Below are 25,452 nucleotides of genomic sequence, written 5' to 3' on the forward strand. Positions count from 1 at the left end.
CATCGTTAATGGTAAATCCTGTGCTATTGCAACCGTGACAATAGCCCCAGAGAGTGTGTCCATAACTTTGTTTGACAGCGGGTACCCACCCAGCCTTATACAGCATTTGCTAGTCCCTGTATCTATTAAAAAGGAGAAGTCTTTCTGTCCTATCTTCACTGCTACCTAGGGTTCCTCTTTGGGGTCTTCAGTTACTGCATTGGGTGTTTTACACTGTGGAAACAGGAAGGGATTCCCTTCCAGAACTATTACTCCAGTGTAGTGTGGCACTACATTCTGCCCCAGCAGTGTACTGTCCCCTTGTGAGTGTGTTTGCATCGGTGCTTGCAATGCGCTCGCTGGTGGCCCTGGGATCAGTGCAGGCCCTGTTTGGGTGGACATCTGTAGATGCTGTGTTGGGGGTTGCTGGGGCAGCAGGTATGTCTGCGAGTGTGTGGGCTGCACATGATAATGTCCGGGCTGGGCCCCTGCTTGTGGCTCCCCGGGATTGTAATAGAGTTGCAGTCCATATGGGCATATCTGTGCAAAATGGCCCTGTTTCCCATAAAGGAAACATGGCCTTGAGAACCTAGCCCTGCTCCTCCGTATCCAAATCCACTACCCCGCTGTGAGCATCCTCTGCCCTGTTGGTAGTATCCCACCAATGGATTAATCCTCCCCTACAAATAGAAGCAGGGCCGTTGGAGCCCCAATGCTGTGTGTACTATGGCTGAGGGTACCTCCTTGCTGCGGCCCTCTACCCACTGTTAATCCCCGCTTGTTGGGTGGGAACCAGTTCGGTGGGGCCTGGGATGAGCAAAACCCCCAAGATTGCTAGGTTTGCTTACTTCTTCTGCACCACTTTGTTTCTGCCTTTGCGTCATTATCTGCCGTATCTTACTCCCTTACTTGCTTCCATTTGCTTAAGTTTACCATACTCGAATGAATCTCTAGCCACCCCTTAGCCTCTATCCTTCCTACTTTATCTAGGGAGGTCTTTACATCCGGGGGAGCTGTCAGACCAATATATGATAAAATATGGTATTTTTACATCGCACGTCTTTAGCGTCCATATCTCCTGTATTTGTCTTATGTATTCTGCAGGGCCCTTGTCTGATTTCATCCTGCAGCCCACTATGGACCCCATGTCTGAAGTATTGGTGTACATACTTTTTAGCACTTTCCACATGTCGGCGTGAGACTTAGTAAAGGGTGTCCCATTGTGTATATTGCTACTCAATTTTACCACGTTGCATCCTGCCTGTTCCCATATTCTGTATGCTCACTCATCCAATATTGCTGCAACAAGCTTTTCATATCCCCGATTGGTTGGGTAACCCATGCTGTCTCTTTCTCGAAGGCGTATATCTACTTGCCCTCCCCTTCCATAAAGTGGGGGGGGGGGGCAAGCTGTATATTAAATTGTCTCTGTCCATCGTCTGCCATGGTGTGTAGTGCGTGTCTCCCCTCGTTCTTCTGCAACAGCAGCAGTTGGGTCTGAGGACCAGGGGCCTGCCACATCCCAGGGGGTTTTCACCATGTCATCCTCCCCATTCCACTGTGAAGTATCTAGGACCAGTCCCCGTCCTCTTCCTTACGTGCCTCCCTTCCCTATGTCTCCGTCCCCACTCCTTCTCCTGTTCCGCATCACAGGGCTCGTCGTACCACCTTTCTCTAGTACTCCAACCTGCCCCCTCATCCCTGTTTGAGGTGACAGAGTCCTCTTCAGACCCGTTCAGCCCATTCTCCCCCTTGTCAGAGTCTTATTTGTCCAGTTTAAACATTATCTTCCGAGATGTCCACCCATCCTTACCCCAAACTGCCCACTGCTCCTTTTCCTGTTTTCGCACCTCCTTTTCTATCACCCTCCCTGCCTCCTTGAACATGGTGTCCAACTGTTGCAGCGTGCTCTTTTCTTTGTCAGCCAGATAATTCATGCTGCTGTTCTCCTTTCTTTCCCTAGTGCTGCCACGCTCTGGCTTCCCTTTCCCTGTCCTAGTGCCCCCTCTGCTCAGGGATACCAATCGTGGGTTGTTGAACCCTGCTGCTGGTTTCAGTGTCAGATACAACCCATAGGGAGGGGGCAGTGCATTATGCAATATCCCTGAATCACTGATCTCTTCACACCTTCCACACTCTAACCCACTCACTACTCCTCTCTCTTTGAGTGACCACTTTCTTCTTTCCTCCCACCGTTCTCTCTCTACCGCTCAGGTCAAACCGACAGCAGCACTGCCACCCACCTTCCTTCTCGGTCATCCGGACCATGAAGCGTGTGTCAGTGGAGGCTTTCGCTGATACTTTCTCTCCTCCTCCTACACCTTTGGCTGACTCAGACTCTGATACAGCCCTCCCCAACCTTCATCTCTCTATCTCTAACACTCTTGGCGTCCTTGCCCCTGTGTTGAGGATCCGTTTGAATCCCACAGCCAAGTGCAACGCTTGGTATGATTCTGACCTCACTTTCCTTAAACACAAGTGTAGGGTGGTTGATAGGAAGTGGAGGGCATAAATCGTACTATCTGACAAACTAGCCTGCCGCCTGCTCCAAAGGCAGTACAGACTCTCTGTCCTCTCGAAGAAGAGAGCCCACATCCAAGCCTGCGTCTCTGCAGCCTCCAACAACTTGGCATAACTTTTCAAAATCTGCAAGGAGCTGGCCAATCCTGTTGCAGTCTCTACCTCTCCTATTCCCTCCCAGGCCCTCTGCACGGCTCTGGCTTCTCGTTTCACCACTAAAACTCAGGACATCCTGTCCACTTCCTCTTCCTCTACCTCCTCTTCCTCCTCCTCTACCACCTCTGATCCCTCTTCGGCTGTTTCTCCTCCTCCTTTCTCCTCCTTTCCCCTGTTCACCCCCGATGATGTTTCTATACAAGTCTGATCTATAAAAGTCTTGTCAACGCAGGTTCTCCCCTGCTCATTCAGAACCATCAAGGACCATATCGACACCCTTGCTCCAGCCTTTGCCGATTTCTGCAATCACTCTTTTTTTTACCACTGGAACCTTCCCTGCCCACTTTAAGAACTCCCTTGTGCTCCGCCTTCTGAAGAAGCCCTCTGCTGATCCTTTCTCCCTGGCAAACTATCACCCGATCTCCATCACTCCTTTCCCTAGTAAACTCCTGGAAAAGCTGGCCATCTCCAAGCTTAATCTGCATACTGAATCTGTTGGTTGTCTTCACAACCACCAGTCTGGCTTCAGAGCTGCCAGAAGCACTGAAACTGCCCCCCTGAACACCCATGAAGACTTGCTCTCTAATCGTGACTACTCTAACCTTCCTTATGCCCTCATTCTCCTTGATCTAACCTTGGCTTCGACACTGTCAACCATGCCATCCTTCTCAATCGCCTCTGTGACAATCTGTGTATCTCTGGTCAGATCTGGCCCTGGTTGACCTCCATTCTCACTGACCGACCCTCCCAGGTCCAACTTGGGTATTTCCTCTCTTCTATCTCTCTTTCTACTTGTGGTAATCCCCAGGAGTCTACCCTTTCACCCTGGCTATTCAAACACTACCTGACACCCCTTGCCCACTGCATCACTACATTCTGCTCTAACTTTCAGTGTTATGCGGATGACACCCAGCTCTCCTTCTGGTTCCCCTCAGCCAACTCTGCTCCTTCTCTCATACCACAATTCAGGAATGGTTTGCCACCAATTATCTCTGCCTTAATGCCAGTAAGACCCAGATCCTCCTCATTAGGACACCTGCTCCCTCGTTTCCTCTCCCTCTGGTGGCCAGCCTGGGATCTTTCTGCTCCTTCCTGTGAGGCTAAGAACCTTGGTGTCATCTTTGAATCCACCCTCTCCTTCTCTCCTCCATCTCTGATATCTCACTGCACCTCCTCTCAGGTATTCTGCCATTTCTCACCCTCCCCCAGAAGCTCACTGTCTTCAGAGCCCTGGTGCTCTCTAGGCTGGACTACTGCAACAACCTCTTTCTAAATCTGTCTGCCTCTACTCTTCGACCTTTACAACTTATCCAGAAGAGGACTGCAAGACTTGTTTTTGGCCTCCATCCCAGTGATTGTATCTTTCTAGCTCTGAAATCTCTTCACTGGATCCCTGTGGCTGCAAGGATCAAGTTCAAGACCCTCTGCATCGTCAACAAGGCTTTCTGGGGCATGGGACCGCACAACCTCCAACTTTCTCTTCCTAAACGTCTTCCTTCTCGAGCCCTCTGCTCATCCACCTCCAACTCTGAGGGTCAGACGCTTCTCCAAACAGAGAGTGGGGGTAGATCTCTTTCCTCTGCTGGGGCTTCCCACTGGAACAACCTCCCTGCCCCGCAAACTTGAACAGAACCGCCTCTGGTTCCGGAAGCTACTTAAGAACTTCCTTTTCACTTTGGCTTTCTCTCTCCCTTTCCCATGCTGATGTCCCTGACTCCTCCGCACACCGGTCACCTGGCTACCCAATGAAACTCAGGTCCAGGCTCCTGCATGTCCAGTTGCCCTTGCACTGCCTCCTCCAGGCCCCCCTACACTTAAGGGTCTGTATCTGCAACCCTACAGTCCCCTGTCTCTCTGCACCTATGATTCACCTTCGGCAGCACTTACGAGTTACCTGCACTCTTTCTATTATTACACTATCAAACATTCCCTACCCTGGCTATTCGCAGAAGCCCTGTCCTGAAGTGTCCTGTATCCACTGAAAACAGTACTTGAGTATTTTATCATGATATTAAGGCAACTTATTACATAGGTGGCCGAGGGGGGTGTCCATCCTGAACACCATTCCCACACACAATACTTGGGCAGTACTACCGCCTAAAGCCCCCTCCCCTTTGCAGTCCCCAAATTATCCCAGTTACTCCCATCTCCTCTCACACTCCCTCAATTCTCTCCCTTCACTCTCACCTCTTACACACTCCCATCTTCCCTTCACACATCCATACTTACCATTCCACCCAGTCAGCCCTACAGATACGGGGTGTATTAGCCACTAAAAATAGGCAAATACTGCCAAAAAATAAAAACAGGTAGTAAAAATACTCCCAACAAAAAATAGGAAACCGACACATAGGACCTTTGTGCCCCTGCTTTCACACCCATGGCTCCATGGATAGGTTTGAACCAGTCATGTACGTAGTATCACAGGAAGAATCTACTAGTATTACTGCCTAATTGGAGGAAGTAAACATGTATCTTTTTAATGTCTATGAATAACTAGTTGCAAAGTAATTATTTGAAAAACATTTCAGTTTTTCAGTTAAAACATATTTGTACCCACTTATAAAATGCTCTCATTGTGAATTGGACTTATATTTTTACTCTCTAAAATCATTTTACTCCCAACTTTAAGAAATGAGGAGTAAAATACTTGCCTTCAAAACCTTTTCTGGAGCACTGCACGCAGTCACACACTAGCCCTTTACACTGACCCTCTCCATAGGCCCTCCAATTTACTCAGTATTAGGACACTTACAGCCTTCTCCACATGCTCACCTGCCACCTAACTCGTCCTATGTTAGTACACCAATACCTGGCCACACCCTCCTCCAGCCTCGTATTCGCCACTACTGTGCCAAGCGCAACTATTTGCACTCTACCTCTGCTGTCCGCCTTTCCACCACGGCCGGCCCCACATAAAACAACAAATAATTCAAAAACGAAATCGACAAAACTCCAAAAATCAAAACAGACGTACCCAACATCTACTATCCTACTGCATGCCTTCTTTGAATAAATCAACAATGCATCAACATCCTGTCCCCCAACAAATGATGCAACTATACAAACACCTGCACTACGCACAGTTCCCATATAATGGGGTCTGCCACATCTATGCCCCATTCTACACTAGCATAGACATGCCCGCCACACAACCTCTCCCTATCGGAAGGGAGGAACTAACATCTATGAGTACTTCAGCCAATCATCCTCCCCGTTTAGGATACCTAATACCTAAATACCATAAAAGATCCCCCCTCCGTGGGCATGCAACCACTATATTGGGCATACATGCAAGGGTGCACTCGTGTGTCCTAGAGATCCTTGAGTCCTCTCGGCACCAAGCCTTCTCTAAGGCCTGCACCTCCACCTCAGAGCGGGCGTTGCTCGGGACCAGGCTGACCTTCCTGAACTCGGCTTCTGCAGGGCCTCCTTGGTTGAGCCGGCCCACGCCCCCGGGAGTGCGGCCGGAATACCCTCAGCCTGCCACGGGAACTTAGGATCTCGCGGGGGCCTCCAAATGTTTCTGGGGTCCTCCATGGCAAGTAATGATTGGAACACCAAATTAATCCAAATAGGAGTATACACCACGCAAGAAATTAAGCCAATTTATTTATGCCCAGATAACAGCTGGGAAAGCACATTTCAAACAGCCCTGTGGAACTGAACTGCATGAAGTGAGCTGTCAATACCGCCCACAGCGGGCAAAGATTTTATACATAAACAACATACTTTACATGCACAACAGTTGAAACCTTTTCAAACATGTTATGAGAGACGATTGGTGGGACTGCGTCAGTCCCATATATCCTGACAGACATTTAATGTTCATGCCTTCCTTGCTCCCACTGTACAACACCATCACTCGTGACATCACAGACCTTCCCACACTGCCCCACAATTATATTACAAAGCATTACGTGATTGTGCTGTCTACTAGAACTTTATTCATCTTCCATTCTTCAGTTTTCATCGAACACACAAGACAACATCAGCTTGGCAAATGGGAGACATTCACACGGAATCCCACAAATAGGGTGCCCTGCGGACATCAGCAAGGCCACAAAACACTGTTGCACCCTAGGGTCACCACAACCTCCCCTGTTGATTGGTTCCCCGTTGCTCGTTCCCTCCTCCCTCAGCCATGTTCCCAATCTTATCTACCAAGGCGATTTGAAACTCCATACCCCACTGTGGTTGAATTTTATTTGACTGCTTTTCATTTCTAATTCCTTACAACTTCCCAGACAGCGCCCAGGTGCATAGCTCACTGGCCTCGAAAGTATCTACTGGTCCAATTCCAGTGCAGCCACGTTCTCCTGGAAACAGTCAACTTGCAACATTTCTCCAGCACACCGCCTTAGGCTGAGCCCTCGAGAAATCCATGTCGACCCAATACATGGGGCCTGTAACTGCAAAAAGAAAGATGCATTACTTACCTGAGGCATATATTCAAAAGAATGGCTACTGTATTGTTCACACCATGCTCTATTACCCTCTCTACCAGCTACCCCTCCTCTCTATCCCTAACCGCCCCTGTTCCTCACTCAGTGCCCCTGATCCCACTTTCCCCTGTGGACTTCTCCTGCTGCACCTACGCATAGGGTACCGACCGCAGCAATGACGTCCTCACACCAAGGAGGAACCCCTCTTTTTCCCTGTTGCGTCCCTCCATCGCTTTCATAATTGGTAAGTGTGCCCCTCCCTGCGCAGCGCTGAATGTGCACCTTTACCACAAGTTATAAGAGAACTTTACATTTTATTCACAGTTTATCAATTTAACAGTTCGCATTGACTGAAAATATATAAAAAGGTGTCTGCGCTAAGGTTGGTAGCGCTATGTGTGCAAGGGGGACACCCTATACAACAGACAATTTTCTGTTTGTTTTCGGGCTATTTTGCATACTCGCAATGCATTGCTCATCGCCTCTGAACTGGAGACAAACTTTCAGGAATAGCTACTAAATAGACTGGATGGCACTGTGGCATGTGTGGCTTACTAGCTGAAATTGCCTATTCTGCTCACAATATTTAAAATACAAATAAATAATGCAAGCATCCCCTTTTTACTGAATCACCAAATTCCTGCAACATCAATGGGACCCGGTTAAAACATGTAACAGTTGCTTGAAAAAACTAGTGATGCATGTGATTTCTACAACGCATTATATAGAGTATCCAAACTGGTTAAGAGGAGAAGGTGATTTCAGGGGTGCAGTAGAAGGCTAAATCTGTTTTGCCTTTATTGCAGAGGGGCAAGGTGCGGAAAAGGACATGAACTGCCAATACCTGTTGCTTGGCCCAAGAGAGGAACTACTTCTTCCTACTCAAAGGTAAGATAGTGTAGGTGAGTTCACCTTCATATACAATTTCTGTAAAAAGTTAATAAGTCCTGGGAAGAGATATGAACATGACGCAGTGCACAGGACAGAAGAATGTAACCACATTCAGCAGTGGCTTGCAGCCATGCATTATGTGCCTCCCACTGAATCGACCTTCACAGTTGCATTTAGATGTGCAGCTACTGCATCAACCAGCAATTCGAGGGATGCTGGACATTTCCCCACTCCACCTTAGGCCTGGCCATATTGAAATATAAATAACACCTTAGGGTTCCCCAACAACATTCAGAGGCAGCAACACTGACAGAGTCAGGCCATGTCTGCTTGCACTCCCTGTCATGAAAAGAGCAGCTCACACTTCATATAGTGGCAACCAGCATTAATGTGGCATTAACAGCCCGTTCCAAATGCTGGAACCGGGGATAAGAGCCCGGCAGCCCAAGTTAATGGCCCAAATGATGCAAAGGCGGTTAATGAGGGCTCCGGGCTGTTACCGCTATTCGAGCCCTTGCAACGGGGTATTAACGCCATTAGCACTCCGGGTAACCAAAGCAACAACCCGGGGTACTAAAAAAAAGTATATTCATTCATTGAACAGAGCGCCAGGCGTGTCCCATTCCCTGAATGAAAATATGATTGTAGAAGGCGGGGCTCCGAATGGTGCCCTTCTTCCATTTCCATTGCAGCCAGAAAAGGGAGGAGGGAAGCTACCTCAACAATAGGTAAGTGGGGCAGGGGGAGCTGGGAAATGAAAAAAAACAAAACCAAGGTGGGCGGGGGGAAAATGGCGGCCTGCACCGGGGGAGGCAGCATGCAGGTTCTGTGGAACACAGCCTGTTCTGGAACGCAAATGGATGTTACCAGCTTAGCAATGTGATTATTAGCCAGAGTGGGGGTGATGGGACTGGGGAATAGAGCAACAAAGGATTCTTATATGCCCATCGCCCCATTAGCCTGGAAAATGCCCAGGGAAAGAGATAGGAAAAGTCAACTAAATTCCGTGGTAATTATTCTGCTGTGTAGGAGGGAGGGCCATACAGATTTGGGATTTTTCAAGGGAGCGGTTCAGAGAGCCATGCACGTTTTTAATGGAATCTCTGACCTATAAGGGAGTTTCAGCTATAAACGAATAGGAAAGAACAGCTCTTCTGTGTCAGAGGAAGACCTATAAAACATTTTAGGGGCCAGCTTTCTGTATACAGGAGAGGGAGCCATAAATATGGTTGATGGAGCAACTCTCTTCTATTTGAGGGAGAATGATACACATTATACAGATAATAGCTCTCTTGAATTGGCAGTAGAACCATGAACATTTTTGAAGTAGCTGGTTTTTGTGTGAGGCTGAGTGATAAACATATTTTTGAGGGAGTGGCTCTTTAGGAAACCCACCCAATCAATAGAATACAATAACAACAGCAGAAGCAACAGCGTCAGATTTTTAAAAATATGTTTACAGCTGTAGTGAAATGGATAGGAAAACCAGCACATTATCCCCCTACCAAGAAAATGCCCCTCAAGCACATATCTCTCTTGGTTTGTATAAGGTTTTGCAAAATGAGAATCCTACATAAAACAGTAAGGTACATTTAATCAGTTACATTAAAACAATACACTTGCTAGAAGCACATCCTGCGACCATGAGAGGTGGAGTTTAGCAACCCCATGTTATGCCTGTACAATTTTGTTCTCCCACTCATGAGAGAACACAAGATACAGTTGTTTTTTTTTGCATCCACTTTATTTGTTGTTTTAGACAACACACAAACTAAATAAAAGCAATAACATCATAAAATCATAACAATGCAACCAGATTGCAAACTTCATAACATTTACAAGATAAAAACAGTACTGTACACAATTCAGTAAACCCAAAGAAATAATAGCAATCACTAAGTACCATTTAACAACCGGCTTATCAACCTCTGACGCTTCACAAACAAGACAAGACAGGACAACATCGACTTACACAACAGACAGCGCCAAATAATCATCAAACCAACCCCCTAAATAATGTAACTAGAGTAATATATACATAGTATTGGATTCTCAACTGTACAATTCATGAAAGCACCCCCAATATTGGGAATAGGAACCCTCCCTACCCTGTTTCAAAAACATGACTTTTTCATAGTGTGACAGGGTTTGCACATCCAATAACCATTCTTCCACTTTCGGTTTCTTTCTGGACTTCCAGACACGCAATATTTGTTTTGCCGCCAATACCAAAACTCTATTGATCCATCTGTCTTCTCCCTGGCCCTACTCCCCCTACCTCTGTTTGATAACAAAACTGACGATGAGAAAGTACGTGGAAGTTGCTCCCCCACCACAATGCCTAATCTATCTAATACATCAGACCAAAAGTCAGACACTCTTGAGCATTCCCATATCATATGCAACAAAGTACCACCGCCACATCCGCATCCCCAACAAGAATCAGTTTCCAAAAGACCCAATCTCGCCATCCTAGACGGTGTCCAATATAACCTGTAAAGAATCCTCTGCCTAATGTATCGTAGTCCCAGATCCATTTTCGCTCGTACCCCCACCTGAATCAGATATTCCCATTCCTTCACAGGGATAACTATGTCATGATCCTCCATCCAGGCCTGGCGAAGCTTGTCCCATGCCTCCATATCCGACGCATCCCACGGCATTAAATTAGTAGTTCTTTCAATCAAAAGAGATTTTAAAGTCCTATAACTGCCCGCTCTCTACCCCCAATTCCAAAGGTCACTCTCAACTGGTCAAACGGAATCATACGACCATTCCGCCATACATCCCGAATCTTAAGCACGCCCTTACTGATCCAACCTTTCCAGCATAAAGACTTATTCATCCTCTGCAGCCCCACATTATGCCACAAAGACGCATCATAGTGCATCCAGATATTGTCCCTGTTATTTTTCATAAAACTTTGTAATGCCTCTCTGGTAGCACATATAGTAGGCCATTTTACCTTCAAATTTGGCACGTTAGACATAGAGTACACCACGCTCAGTGCATAAGGTGAAAATTGAGCATGTTCAAAATATGCCAATTCGGAACATAATTAGTCATTTTAGAGAAATAAGAAGTCGATTTCTTCAAAACAAAACCATGTGCAGTAATTCCTCAGGTTCGGATACCCAAATCCACCCTCTTTCACAGGACGCACCAAAATGTATCTGGGCACTCTTGGTCTATTACCTTCCCCCCAGAGAAATCCCTGGAAAACGTTATCAATAGAGGAGATCACCTTTTTCGTAAATTTCGGAGGGATGGACTGTATAATGTAGAGTATCTTTCGCAAAAGTACCATTTTAATAGCGTTAACTTTAGCCCATAATCCCATCTTCAGCTGGCCCCACTTTAATATGTCCCTTTTAATAATCCCCAAAACTTTCCATATATTGAATTCAGCCATTCTTCTGATATCACGAATCAAGTAAATACCCAAATATTTCGTTGCACCCACTTCCCAGTGACAATCCCAAGAACCCAAAAGAGTTTGTGGTAGTCTAACATCCAAAGGGAAAATCACTGTCTTTCCCCAATTAATCCTGTGACCTGATAACTGGCCCACCTCATTAAACATGCACTTGAGTCGATCACAACCCTCTGCTTGATTAGACAAAACAATAGTCATATCATCATCATAACACAAAACCTTTACCTCACTATCATCAAATCGAAGGCCATGAAGACTCTGTTCTTGTATTAGGTATGCAATGAGAGGCTCCAATGCTAAATTAAACAAATATGGTGACAATGGGCATCCCTGTCTGGTCCCCCTTCATAGTAAAAAAGAAGAGGACATCACCCCATTTACCCAAACCTTAGCATTAATGTCAGAGTTTAATGATCTAATGGTGTTTATGAATGTATCTCCAAAACCCATCCTTCCAAGGGTATGATACAAAAAAGACCAGTTAACCCTATCAAAGGCCTTTTCTGCATCCATAAAAATCAACAAAGTATCTCAGGTTTTTTCCTTCGGCAGACCCATTATATCAATCAACGTTCTAATGTGGTCATATCCATGCCTACCCCTCATAAATCCAAACAGAGAACTACCAATTAGTTTACCGATACATGCATCCAGTCTGTTAGTCAATATTCTTGTAAAAATGTTAAGGTCTACATTCAAGAGCGAAACTGGCCTGTAATTTTCACACTTTTTACAATCCTTCCCTGGTTTCGGAAGTACTACAACACATGCTTCTCTCATTGTGGGACAAATCACTACATCCCTCATGAAACCATTATATAAATTGCAAAAGAATGACACCAACTCCCTACTCAGAGCCCGGTAAAATTCAACAGGGAGGCCATCCAGGCCTGGTGATTTACCTCTACTGAGTTGTTTCAGCGCTACCAATAATTCCTCTTCCGTAATGGGACCATCCAACATTTCCGATTGATCATCATCCAACTTTGGCAGAGTCATTTTATCAAAAAAGGAATTCATGACATCCAATGATGGAAAATGTATAGAACCCCCTAAAGCTTTCGCATATTTCACCTTTTCTGGTCCTATACCCACCATTTTCACCTTCCAACCTTTGGACAAAGGAACTTTCTGTAAGGCCACGCAATCTATTTGCTAATAATTTACCATTCTTATACTCTCGTTCCCAAAATTTTTGCCTAATAAAAAACATACCTTTTTTGTGTTGAATATCCATTTCCTGTTTAAGCCTTTCTCTGTCTGCCTACCACTATCTTGTCCCCAGCACTTTTTGATAATGCATATTTTTTCTGAGCCGCATCCAACTCTTCTTCCAACTTCTTAAGGTCAACCAATCCTTTCTTCCTCACACGGGATGTAATAGTCATTAATTCCCCTCTTATAGCTGCCTTATAACTGTCCCACACCATGACCTCAGAAGCAGAACCTACATTATTCTGAAAAAAAATATTTCGTGCATCCCTTTAGAGAAGCAACCACTCCTTGTTCTTGTAAAACATAGGTTTTCAATCTCAACCTGGAAAACCCCAAACTTTCCTGACCAAAACGCATCTGCATTGTCATCAGCGAATGATCCGATATCCCCCTTTCCTTAATGGTTACATTATGGACCTTGTCAGCCAACCTATCGGAAATCAGGAAATAATCAATCCTCGAGTGGGATTCATGTACCGGCAAATAAAAGGTGTACTCCGTCTCCTGCGGGTGGTAAAACCTCCAAGCATCCACTAAACCTAAGCTATCTAAAAATTCACTAAAATCCTGTCTAGCGTTCACAGCAGTATATCTGCACTGTGCTGAACGGTCCGTTTTCCCATCAATCACACAATTAAAGTGACCTCTCAAAATGTTGTGCTCCCCATTCATTTCCTGGAAGAGTAATGACAGTTTCCTAAAGAAAGTGCCACCACCAGCACATGGTCCATAAACAGAACCGATTGTAATTAGTTTCTCCTCATATTTAACATCAAGTAAAATGATCCTCCCTTCCTTGTCCATCACTACTTTCTCCACCTGCAAAAGCAGACCTTGGCGCAATAATAATATACCTACTCCTCCCGATTTGGTACCAGAACAGTTCAAGATGATCTTAGTATACCATTTATTCTGAAGAAGATGTTTTGAATCATCTAGCAAATGAGTTTCTTGAAGAAGGGCGATATCTATCTTTTCCCTTCTCAGTCTGTTCAGTACCTCCTTCCTCTTCCTAGGGATGTTAAGACCTTTAACATTCCACGAGCATACCCTCAATTCATCCATTGACAATTACACCCAGTAAGCATGGAACCACTCAGTCCACAATCCACTCAATCCATTTCTCATCCCAGAGGGTGCAGTAAGCATAAATTGTACAGGAGCCACAAGACAACATATAACAAAGACAAGTACACAGAAACCATAACAAGTGTATAGAATCGCACCTTGCATCATATCAAGGTGAAATTGAGTGCCAATATTTACAAAAACTCCAAAGTCTCGAACCGTATTTACCCCAAAGCCCACACCCGATGTCTAATTCCAGTAAATCTGATGCAGCAATCATCCCTGCTCCAACCCATATATCAATCCATAGAGTCCCAAAAACAGTTCAATAAAACTCATCTAACTACACCCCCCGCCTCTCCCTAACTGCAACCTATCTAACCATAAGGTAACAACAACACTACCCCAAAAACTGCAACATAAGCCCAGTATAATGCTGTAGCAACTCCAATAACAACCGAAAATATCCCATCCTCACGAGTTAAATACCCAATATTCACGTCACGCGTTCCAACCACAGTCTGCCCTATCAAGCTCACTCCCCAAACCATAAGAAAATCCATCCGCCTTGTAAATAAATATACAACAAATTTTAGTTTGGTCTCTGTTGTCCATAGATCCTGTGACCACCCTGATCCCACATAGACCACCCAGCGATATTATCACTACATGTGACCAAAGTAAGTCCTCAGAGATATCGGCCCCTATAAATATGGTGATGAGGCCCTACATACAATCTTCCCAATAAACATGCCTATATACAGATATTCAGTGCAGAAAAACAGCTGCAACAAATGACTAATGACAAAAAACCTAACCGCCTCCCACTCAACAGGATCAATTAAATAGAAATAGCATGCCACTACATCAGGCAGCCTGGAAACAAATCTGGTACTCAAAAAGATATTTGCGGTACACTCCAGTGAGTTCCAACCTAGCTCAGCATACATACACGCAAGAATCCCCCCTCAAGTGAGTCCAACCCATATGCCCCCATATCCCCCAGTACCACGGACAAAGAAATCCCATTAAGGAACCGAACAGCAACAGCCTTTGATTGCCCAGTGCTGGACTCCTTCAACATGTTTCAGGTTCCTACACACCACGTACTGCGCTTAAAGTGAGAAGGAGCACAACATTAGAGCAGAACACTCTTAAAGGTGGCTGGCTTGGAGCTGGCCATAGAGTTACACTTCCCCACTGAACGTACAATCTAGTTACAGGCATCACCTGAAACCTCACAGCGTTATCAAAGACAGAATCATAAAAAAATAAATAAAAAATAAAAAAAAATAATCCAGAGCACAGTGCAAGAACGCAAGGAATGACATAACATAACATGGGACAAGTGCAATCATAAAATATCCTTCAAGCCCGCCACCCAAGAAGCTACCACTAGAAAGATACCAGGGAGCATAGTGCTGAAAATAAATAAATAAATAAATAAATAAAATCTGGGCACATATCAAAGGAAATCAATAGCTTGTCCCACTGGTAGTTCCAATACCTTCACCAGCCGTGTGCTGCAGAGCATCCCCAGTATAAAGGTACAATAATAAAACGGACCCCAGAAGGTACATCTTGGAAGAATCCAACTATAAATCCATACAACATACAGTCCACAAGTCATGAACTGCGGTTACAAAAGACCAATGACAGGTCCCTGAGCTGCAACAAAAAAAAAAAAAAGGAACACTGTCAAAGCCTTGTACAGACCCCATTACAGCATATCGTGCTCATCCATAAAGAAATGCCAGTGTACAGAAATGCTGATGTAGAAGGAGACGATGTCGGACACACGTGTATGTGTCTCCAAGCAAGCAAAATGTGAAAGACACCTCCCGGAGCCCACACGTGCAACACTGGACCGGGGAGGGAAACGAAGATACGATGGCACCACAGCAGTCTTAATCGTGGCAGCAGCGTTAAGCTCCCAAAAAAGAAATAATATGCGTTGTTTAGACACATCGGGCAAGTTTCATAAAGTTTTGTTCACTGGTAAGAATGAGGGGTGCTCATAATGGACCAAACACTGCATTCCATGGATGGCAAAATTCGCAAAGGTAAAGAGGCCTGCGTAAATGCCTTTGCGCAAGTAGATAGTAGCTGGCCACAGAATCTGCTGACAGGAGGCAAGCTGCAGGAGTGGATGCCACATCTTCGAGAATATTCAGCTTCATGAAGGGGAGGTATTCCTGGAATGCGGCACTGTTTGTAATTGTGCACGCACTCTGCGTTGTCAAAGACAAGATACCGTGGAAAGAGCACTGTTGTCAGACCCTAGCCTGCACACATGTGCCTCAGACTAACAAGAACATCCAAAGCGACAATTTTCTTTTTATTCCCGCATACAAAAAGGAGGACATCCCGTGAAAGTCCCTCCAAGTCCATCACTGCTAATGGGTATTTGTTTTCACGTAGGCGCTCATGCGTTTGTTTGGCATGTACTTAGCATGTATAAAGGCGCTGGTTGTGGGTCCCTTGTGTTCACATCGATCCCTCGTTCTGCACAAGGGCACCCCATCCGAACCAACAAAGAAGGGAGCAGAATGTTAGGGGAACGTTGCTCAATATACTGCGTTCCAGAAGCCCATTTATGGCTTTTCTCATGTGTTGAAGGAGTGAGCTTCCCAATCAAGCCAGCTGTCAATAGAGATTAGGATACAAACAATGCACATACAGTGCGTTTCAGACATTAGCAAAAGAATAATACCCACATCCGAGCACTGAACAAAATGACAGTATTAGGAGTTGCACATTACGAATCGCATTCAGAAAATGTAACCCAATATTTAGCAGTGCACCCTACTCGCAGTACCGATCCATTTCACCTCTAACTTACGTTGCATGCATCTCAGGATTCCAATCACATAATCCAACCCAGCGCAGGAACGAATAGGGAGGTAAACCCCATTCACCGGGACTCCGCCATCCCCTGCCCGTGCATTGAGAAGCCACGGAAGCTCGAAGTCACAGAAGCTTGGCTGGTGGCATCCGGCATTATACGTGTTTCCTCACAACATGATGAACGCTGCTAGGGCCTTTCCTCTAATGGCTCGTGGCAGCTACTTCAATATAAACCGCTTAATAAAGGCTTTTCAGGATCCGTTACAGTCAGCAGTAGTAATATGAAAAATAAACAGGTTTTCAATTAAAAAAATGAACATAGTAACTAAGTAAAAAAAAAAACAGAAGACCACAAATGTATCACTTCAAATCCAATAATAGGTACGCTTATCTTTTCTTCTTAGATGGTAATGATCTCTGAGAAACAGATGCAGCAGCTTCCATAGGTTGCTCAAAATTACCCACCTGACCAGTACCTTCCAAGTCACTCAAGAAAGCCTCAGCCCCCTTATTATCAGTGAAGGAGAACAACTTGCCATCCTTGACAACACGAAAAATTGCTGGGTAGACCATATAGAATTTGAGAATTTGAGATTTTTTGCTCTCGCTTTGTCCTTAGCAGCATTAAACTCTCTTCTCTTGTCAAGGACATCCCGGCTGAGATCTCCGAAAATCATCACCTTGTGGCCACTCCAAGATAATACGCGCAACTCACGAGCCTTTCTAAGCTGGTTTTGGTCCCAAACTCCAATGTGCTCTTTCCAGATCTAAATTTACTTTAGGGTCCAGCTTGAGTACGGATATTAGTAGCTTCTCTATGAAGTCCATGGGTTTGCCTCTCTCCATTTCTTCAGGAATCCCAGCCACTCTTACATTATTCCTCCTTGATAAATGTTCTTGCTCAGAGAGCTTCAAGGACAACCTTTCATTCCTAAATTGTAGGTCTTTAATTTTATTTTCCATTTTACCCACTGTATTATCCATGCCAGTGAAGTGAGTCTCAACTCTGTTAAAGTTGGTGGTGAGTTCAAAGTATCTATCTTCTGCCCTGGACATCTTATCCTTAATCTCATTCACATCCTGGGTCAGCTTGGTGAGCATGTCCAATATCTTGTCTTCTCTCTCAGTAGAAGTCTTCTCACCATCACCCTTCTGCCGTTTTGCAGGTTGTTTTGGATCAGATGTGATTTGTTCAGCCATGGTAGAGCAGGATTTCAATCAGGTGCAGGTGCTCATCCTTCAGGCAGCCATCCCTGGAGCTGACAGTTCTCGATACTGTTGGTTTTGACAGTTCCCTTTCTTTTGTGTTTAATGGCTCAGAATAAAACAGTTGAGCAATGCAAAACTCATACATATATACATACATACATGCATACATGCAGGGCAGAATTGGTATTTCATCTAAATGAGGTTCTCTGTGGAAAAACAGAGTCTCTGACAATTTTAACAGCCCAACCATTCACATATGGGCATGTACTACATACAGCCATTAAAAAGAAACACAGATTTTGTTGAACAGCATACAGAAAATGTCTCATCTTAGTGCTGGGCTGCAGTGAGATGAGAGAGAAAAATCTAAGCTGCATGTTGACTGGTACAGATGTCTCCTGTCATGAAAACGCAGTGGGAGAGAAAGAGAAGTAGGGAAGGATGTTTGCTGAGAAAATGCAGCCAGGTCCACAACACAGGGAAAGGGAACGAGAAAATGCTAGGACACATGTTAAAATGGGGAGAGTCACCTAAGGCTGTAAGGAGACAATGGGTGAACACTGAACAGTAGAAAGGCATGCAGTTGGAAGGAGGTACCCTTTCTGTGTAATCAAAAAAGTAATGATCCTGTCAGTATGTATATATAAAGATTTATTATGGCTCTTTGAACAATACCAACAGATGGAAGAGGCCATTTTGGCAGCTATAATTAATACATGTCGAACTGTCCACATATATTCATCTGATAGCTTGAACATTTGAGTGACATGGCCCAGTATACATTTGAGTGCAGGGATACATTGTTATATGTTCTAGCTTGAAAGTGTTCGCCTCGTTTTCAAATGCCACTTGTAAAACATGTATTTAGTTTCTGACATCTTGAATCATTTGTCCCTGCACGAGCAAATCTGACAAGACATCAAAACGATATTGCACTATAGATGACCAATTGAATTTCATATTTGAGAAGTATCTGTATTTTTACCTCTGGCCCAATATACATATTTCTGAGGCTTGTGGAATCTGCTTAGATCACATGCTATGAATAGGCCGACATCTAGTGGTAGCTGCAGCGTATTACAGTTTTTGTTTTCGAAATTCGAAAAGGGATGTCGACAGGGCGTGCCAGTAATACTATCCCTAGTGTGACGTCTACTGTACCCATGGTCCTTCACGCGTCGAGGTACCACGGATAGTTTTTTCCACCATCGTATTCCCTTCTTGACTGACCCAATTATTTAGAAAAAGTTTAATTCTTGTATTTCTTTCTGCCCTTTCGATATCTGTTTACTACAAGATAATCGCCAACGTCTTCAAGGACAATTTTTCAATCATCGACGATAGCAAAAACCGTCTCGATGATCCTTTGTCTACGGCCTCTGAAGGCCCTATCGGGCCCCGGCCCTGCACAGTAGGGAGAGCGGGGGGAGGTTCATATTCTAGTTTCGTTAGGAGAATGTATTTCCCCTTTCCTTCCAACTGTTTCTCCAGGCTGTCTTCCCCATACATCATGAAAAACACACCTTTTAAATGGTATCCTTCCTGTAATAGGAAGTTCCCCTGGAAAGACTTGCACTGGGTGTGCAATCTGTCTCCCAGGGATTATGCCATTGGACAGTGCAAGTCTTGCAAACAGTTCAGGCCTAAAATCCTAAAGGATCAGAAGCCCATACGCTGGGCCCACCAAGTCAGTCAGGCTGAGGCCGCCATGGACGTTGAGTGAGTGTTAGGCAGAATCCTGTGCAGTGCCCTTAGGGACCACTACACACAATTAAGACTACAGGTGGCAATACAAGTTTTACCTTTGGTACAAGCCTGTAATACTATGTCAGAGTGGTAGCAGCCAGGCTTAGCCCAAGAGTATATGAGCAGTAGCAGAGATTACACAAAGAGACCACAATTACTGTGAATCAAGCAAACACTGACTCAAGGTTTCAGGTAGAAAAATATAAGTACATTTGTTTTTAAACCATTCGTTATAAACATAACACTTCTATTAAACTTCAATAAAAACCACACGTTAAATATACTACAACTAACCAATTCACTTTGTACAGTAAGTCTCAAGGTAAGTACCCTGTGTTTGAATGAACCGGTGTTAGGAACAAAACACGTTACTGCGAATACGATTGCGATCACTTTTTGACAGTTCGGTCTACTAAACAAACGCGTATCCGTGACATGAAATGCTACCGGGGCAAAAACACACTTAGCACCTGAGATACCCAGAGGGAGTTGGAGACAAAAATCACAGGCAATATTTTGGTTAGGCAGGCAGAATCAAGAAACACTCAGAGACAGGATGTCAAAAGTCAAAGGGCCGGAGCCAGGGTCGAAAGACACCAGGGCCAGTTGCCGAAGATCACACGGTCAAACAGTTCACGATTCAACGTAGCCAAAAGTACTTCGATATTGTCAATGTTCGGAAGCAAAAGTGATAAGAAGGAGGGAAGACAAGGGCAAGCCTTGGAAATGAAGAAAAAGGGATTCACCCAGTTTCCTCAACAGAACACAGTACCTTGTTCCAGTGGTACAGCTAGTGCCCTGGCAGTTGTTCCTGTTAGTTTCCCGCAGACCCACGATTCCTGGAGCTTCGTTGCGAAGGAGGACGTCTGAAGGGGGTCTGCACCACACAGGGATGAATCCGGCAGCAGTGACAAGGAATAAAAGGTGCGCTCCTTAAAAACAGGAGAGGCTCTTCAGGTGGCTATCCGGACCACTACAGCAGTGTGCAGCGATTTCGACCACGGAAGAGGATCCTCTGGCTGTAGAAGATGCGCTGGTTATCCCCACCAAAGCTCAAGGGAAGAAGACTCCGGACTGGATCTTCTCTGAGTCGTTGAAGGGCAGATAGCTCAGGACTACAGCAGGGCTTCTCTGGGACGGGGTAGTTGCAGCAGCCGTTGTCCTCTCCGCTTCTCTTCGGTTCCTTGTAGTTCCAGTGGCGACTCTCTGACTTCTAGCCCAAGAGACGTGCCTTTTATGCGAAAAAACCCCATTCACTCAGCCTGGCTGTCAATCACCCAGCAGGGGGGTTGTCCAGCCCGGACAACTACCCTGGCCAATCATGACAAAGTGCAACATGGGTTTCCTAGGATACCCTGTGCATGGGGTGACTACACCCCTCCCTAACATTCAGCCCACCTAGACACCCAGGCACCTTGAGGAGGGCTTCTGGGCAGAAGCCCGCCAAAAGACAGTGAACAAAGAAGGCGAACCTAGTTTACCGTGCAAAGTAAAACACAAGAAGGACTTTAACAAAAAGAAATGGTGAATAAAACTCAACCGGGGCCAAGAAAAAGATGATTTGGTCAAGCGGGTTTATGTTCGAGGCTAATATAATAGCCAAGAACAGTACCACGTTTATCTAATATAATCGCGGTAGAAAAGTTAGGGTAGATACCACTGCCACCAGCCAAGTCTAAATGTTAAAAGAGCGAAACAATGCTCTAGGAGGTACAGATACAAAGGGATATGAGTTAACCCTTTCCAGTACTCCATGGAAGATGGGGTGTACTGGATCTGTGGTAGATTGTCTAAGTAAAGTTAATGGTAACTTTACCCTTTTCCGGAGGACAGTAGTCGCCTCAGAAATGGAGTTGAGGGAAGTCTCCAAGACAACCCGGTGCCACGGCACTGAAGGTGCTGTGTGACACACAAAAAGAAGAGGGCTACTGAAGTGGTATACTTCAGAGTCCACAATCACAAAAACCAGTAGAAACACATAGCAAAACCCAGGTAAGAGTGAGGGAAAAGCTCTCACGCTTACCAAGTGGAAAAAATAAACTCCAGAAGTCCAGCAAAGCTGCTGGGGGACTCACTAGGTGAGGGAAATTAGCCATAAAGGAGAATTCTCCCTAACAGTGAGCCTTCAGGGATGACAGCATCAACGTCTTAAGTGACGCCAAGGGTTATCGGGATCCATCGGATTCCCACATGTGAGGCCCAACCCCAACAGGCAGGCCAGCGGTTCTGCTATGGGGATGACACCCGGCGGCTCAAGCACTACCAAGTCTCATCACACCAAGCACATCTCCCACAGCCAAAAGTCGACCATGCCGTCGACCGATAGGCTACATATGGTGTTGAGGGGGAGGTCCGAACTTTCCCTGTCCTCTGTGCGATCGAGATCACCACACAGCAGGCCCCCAAAACAGACAGTAAAGTCTGTTTCTGACACAGCGTCTAAACCTACAAAGTCCTCAGGCGCGACAACCGTGGGTCGAAACACGGGTCAACAGCCTCCAAAAAAAGCTCAACGAGCTCGAAGATGAGCGAGTTAATCAAAAAACACGTTCCCGACACCCTGTTAAAATACCCAAAAGTTGAAAATCAGGGATTTCACTACCCCCAGAGGGCACTCTTTCAGGGGCTATGCACTGTTAGGGATAATTCTCAATAAATGGCTGATTCTCCTTACCTAATGAGTCCCTCAGCAGCTTTGCTGGATTTCTAGGGTTTATTTGTTTCACCTGGTGAGAGTGTGAGCCTTTTTCCCACTCTTACATGTGTTTTGCTGTGTGTGTTTTCACTTTGTGTGTGATCTTGGGCACTGGAGCCTCACCTACTCCAAGTGCACCACTTTTTGTGTGTGTTACACAGCACCTTCAGTGCAGTGACACTGGGTTGTCTTTGAGACTTCCCTCTGACTCCATTCTTCTGGGACTGACTACTGTCCCCCAGAAACAGGTAAAGTTGGCATTAACTTTATATAGTCACTTTAAATTACAGACCCAGTACACCCCATCTTACATGGAGTACTGGAAAGGGTTAACTCCTATCCCTTTTTGTCTGTGCCTTTTGGAGCCTTGTTTTGCTCCCTCAACGTTAAGACTTGGCTGGTGGCAGTGGTATCTACCCAAACTTTCCACCGCGATTATACTATATAAACTTGGTATTGTTTTAAACTATTATAGTAGCCTCGAACCTAAACCCGCTTGACCAAATACATTTTATTTTGGTTCCGGTTGGGTTTATTCGCCATTTCTTTTTGTTAAAGTCTTTCTCGTGTTTTACTCTACGTGCCAAACTGGGGATGATTCCTTTGTTCGCTGTCTTTTCGCGGGCTTCTGCACAGAAGCCCTCCTTAAGGCGCCTGATAGTCTAGAGGGGCAGGATGTGAGGGAGGGATCTTCGGACCCCTGCCATGGGTTGCCTTAGCAACCCAAGTTGCACTCTTGTCTAATTGGCTAAGGGGACTGCCCTTGCCAGGCCAGCCACCCTGCTGTGTGATTGACATCTAGGCTGTATGAATGGGGGAAAACTGCATAAAAAGCAGGTTTCTGGGACTGGGAGAGCAGAGTCGCCACTGGAACGAAAGAACCAGCGAGGAACTGGAAAAAGAGGACCCCTACAACGACTGGACCGCCCGTTGAAGCCCTGCAGCAGGTTCGAATCTCCAAATCCTACGACAGAGAAGATCCTCCAGGAAACTTCTTCCCTGGAGCTGGTGGGACCAACCAGTTTGCCCAAACTGCACGCCAGGACCCCTCCTCTGGTTGAATTCGCTGTACAGAGCTACAGTGGCCCGGATAGCCAGGAAGGTCAGACCCTGCTTGGGTTTTAAGGAATGCACCTTTTATTCGTTGTTTTGCTCTGCTGTTGGTTTCATCCCTGGGTGGCGCAGGACCCTCCAGTCTTCCTACTTCTTGTCAGTCCGACAGTTGCTTCAGGAACCGTGCGCCTGCAGGAACCACCAGGAACGTCTGCCTCAGCTACAGCTCCCTCTCTGTTTTAAGGTACTGTGCAAATCTGGTTGTGCGTTTCGCTCAGCCGTGGTGAAAGTGTTTGAAATCTTTCTCCAATCCAAGGGCTTGTCCTTCTCTTCTCTTTTACCTAACTCTTCTACTGACCAAGCTTGTCCAGAATCTGTGCCACGAACTTTACCGCAAACTACACTGAACCTATTATCTTGAGCAAAAGACTTTTGAACCATTGACTTTAGCCCTAAGCTTTTTCTATCTGATTTTACCGTTGTAGTCTCTCTTGTTCAGTTGCCCTGCTTACTTACCTGTTGGTTTTGCCTAATTTCTAATAACTTTGTCTTTCCCTCCCTTTTAAGTTGCTGGAGTGCCATTCTGCTCCCACTTCATTTTGTGAGCCTAACATGTCTAGAATTTAAGGGAAGTGGTGTGGTGTATTTGTGATTGTGATTTTTATCTTGCTTATAATAGCGAAATGTTATATAACTGTTGAGTAAATACATATACATTCTTTTACTTAGAAACCTTGAGTCAGTGTTTGCCTGAACCATAGTAATTGCTGTCCCTTGTGGAAACACTTGTACTGCTTACTTACTCTTGAGCTAAGTCTGGCTGCTCCGCTACTGCTACCACTATAACTGTGTTGTACAGGCTTGTACCAAAGGTGAAATTGTACTGTCACTTGTAGTCTTAATTGTGTGTAGTGTTCCCAAAGGGTACTGCATGTAATTCTGCCTAACATGCACCATAGGAAATCCCCTGTCCCAGAGCCCCACCTACACCTGCTACTCCTACTTCTGCTCCCTCTGTAGTACCAAGCTCCTCACAGAGGACCACAGAGCAATTTGATAAAGTTATGAGGAGGATGTCCTCTTTTATTAATATCTTTTGATGATCACCCTGAGATCCTCCAAAATATTCAGGGAACCCCACAGATTGGGCAGCAGCCACTCAGAGCGGGGCAGCAGTCATTCAGCCAGCTGCCAAAAGAGCCCATCTAAACACCATGCAGGCTACCACCTCGCATCAGGACCTAGGGCAAGATGCTGATTACCATACCACGCAAGGCTCACAAGACCCTGGCACATACATAGACCCAGAGGATGAAGGGGACACAGTGGACCTGGACCAATATTATGGCAACAACAATGAGTACCCATCCAGTACCCAGATCACTCCGATCCAGTGGTGGCTGACTCCCCGGTGGGCAACCATTTGCAATATAATGACCTGTTCTTAAAGGCGACAGAGCACTTCAAAATAGACACAGAAGAAGCGCCAGTCGATAAAGACTTTGTGGAGGACATTGTTGGGGATAAGAACTCAGCAACCCATTTCATCCCCCTGTTACAATCAGTACAGAGACGCATCCAACACTCTCTGCTTGCACCAAATTTAACACGGACAGTCAACCCACGCATCGAGAAGATGCTCAGACCAGCCCCCTCCGACCTCTCATACATCAGGGGGCAGTTAAAGCCCAACTCTTTAGTAGTTATTACTACAAGAAAGAGGGCGGGAACCCCTCTTGCCTCTGCCGAAGCCTCTTGTGACAATGAGAGTAAGAATATCTACACCCTTGGCAGGAAGGTAGCTTCCTCGGCAGCCTACCAAATAAGAATTGCTAATAACACTACATTATTAGCCAGTTATAATTGTCACAAATGGGATGAAATCACTCAACAGATAGACTCAGTCCCAGAGCCACTCAAACCACAGCTCTCACTCACCATCGCAGAGGGGGAACAAGTAGCCAACTGCATCCTCAGAAACAACTTTGACGCAACGGACAATGCAGGGAGAATCGTGGCAGAGGGCACACTGAATGAATTCCATGCATGGCTACGCCAATCAAGCTTCAAACTAGAAACCCAGGCAACCTTCCTAAAAATGCCCATTGAACCCAACCCTTTGTTTGACAAACCAGAGGAGGATGCTCTCAAGAGCGCAAAAGAGAAATATGACACCCTCAAATCCCTAGGGC

The 25,452-nt window shown here is 45.5% G+C and overlaps 1 protein-coding gene and 1 long non-coding RNA gene across 8 annotated transcripts in view; one reads left to right on the top strand and one right to left on the bottom strand.

Moving 5' to 3' along the window:
- The window catches only part of LOC138526483 (uncharacterized), a 612,646-nt gene extending 595,906 nt beyond the window's left edge, over positions 1-16,740 (bottom strand). For 4 of the 5 annotated variants that reach the window (XR_011283579.1, XR_011283577.1, XR_011283576.1 and 1 more), the window contains exon 1: positions 16,553-16,738. This is a non-coding gene — a long non-coding RNA (uncharacterized lncRNA). Of the gene's footprint in view, positions 1-16,552 lie in introns of all 5 variants that reach the window. The other variant, XR_011283580.1, reaches the window with a different exon arrangement.
- Positions 1-25,452, top strand: part of IL1RAPL1 (interleukin 1 receptor accessory protein like 1) — a 2,334,001-nt gene that overhangs the window by 300,781 nt on the left and 2,007,768 nt on the right. The window contains exon 2 of one of the 3 annotated variants that reach the window (XM_069637303.1): positions 7,907-8,002. The exons of 1 other annotated variant lie outside the window; for it this stretch is intronic. The gene's annotated coding sequence lies outside the window, so the exon portion shown is untranslated. The remainder of the gene's footprint in view (positions 1-7,906; positions 8,003-25,452) is intronic. One more of the 3 variants, XM_069637302.1, reaches the window with a different exon arrangement.

Source organism: Ambystoma mexicanum, chromosome 7p (assembly GCF_040938575.1).
Source record: "Ambystoma mexicanum isolate Mex_15411 chromosome 7p, UKY_AmexF1_1, whole genome shotgun sequence".
In the NCBI taxonomy this organism is placed as follows: Eukaryota; Metazoa; Chordata; class Amphibia; order Caudata; family Ambystomatidae; genus Ambystoma; species Ambystoma mexicanum.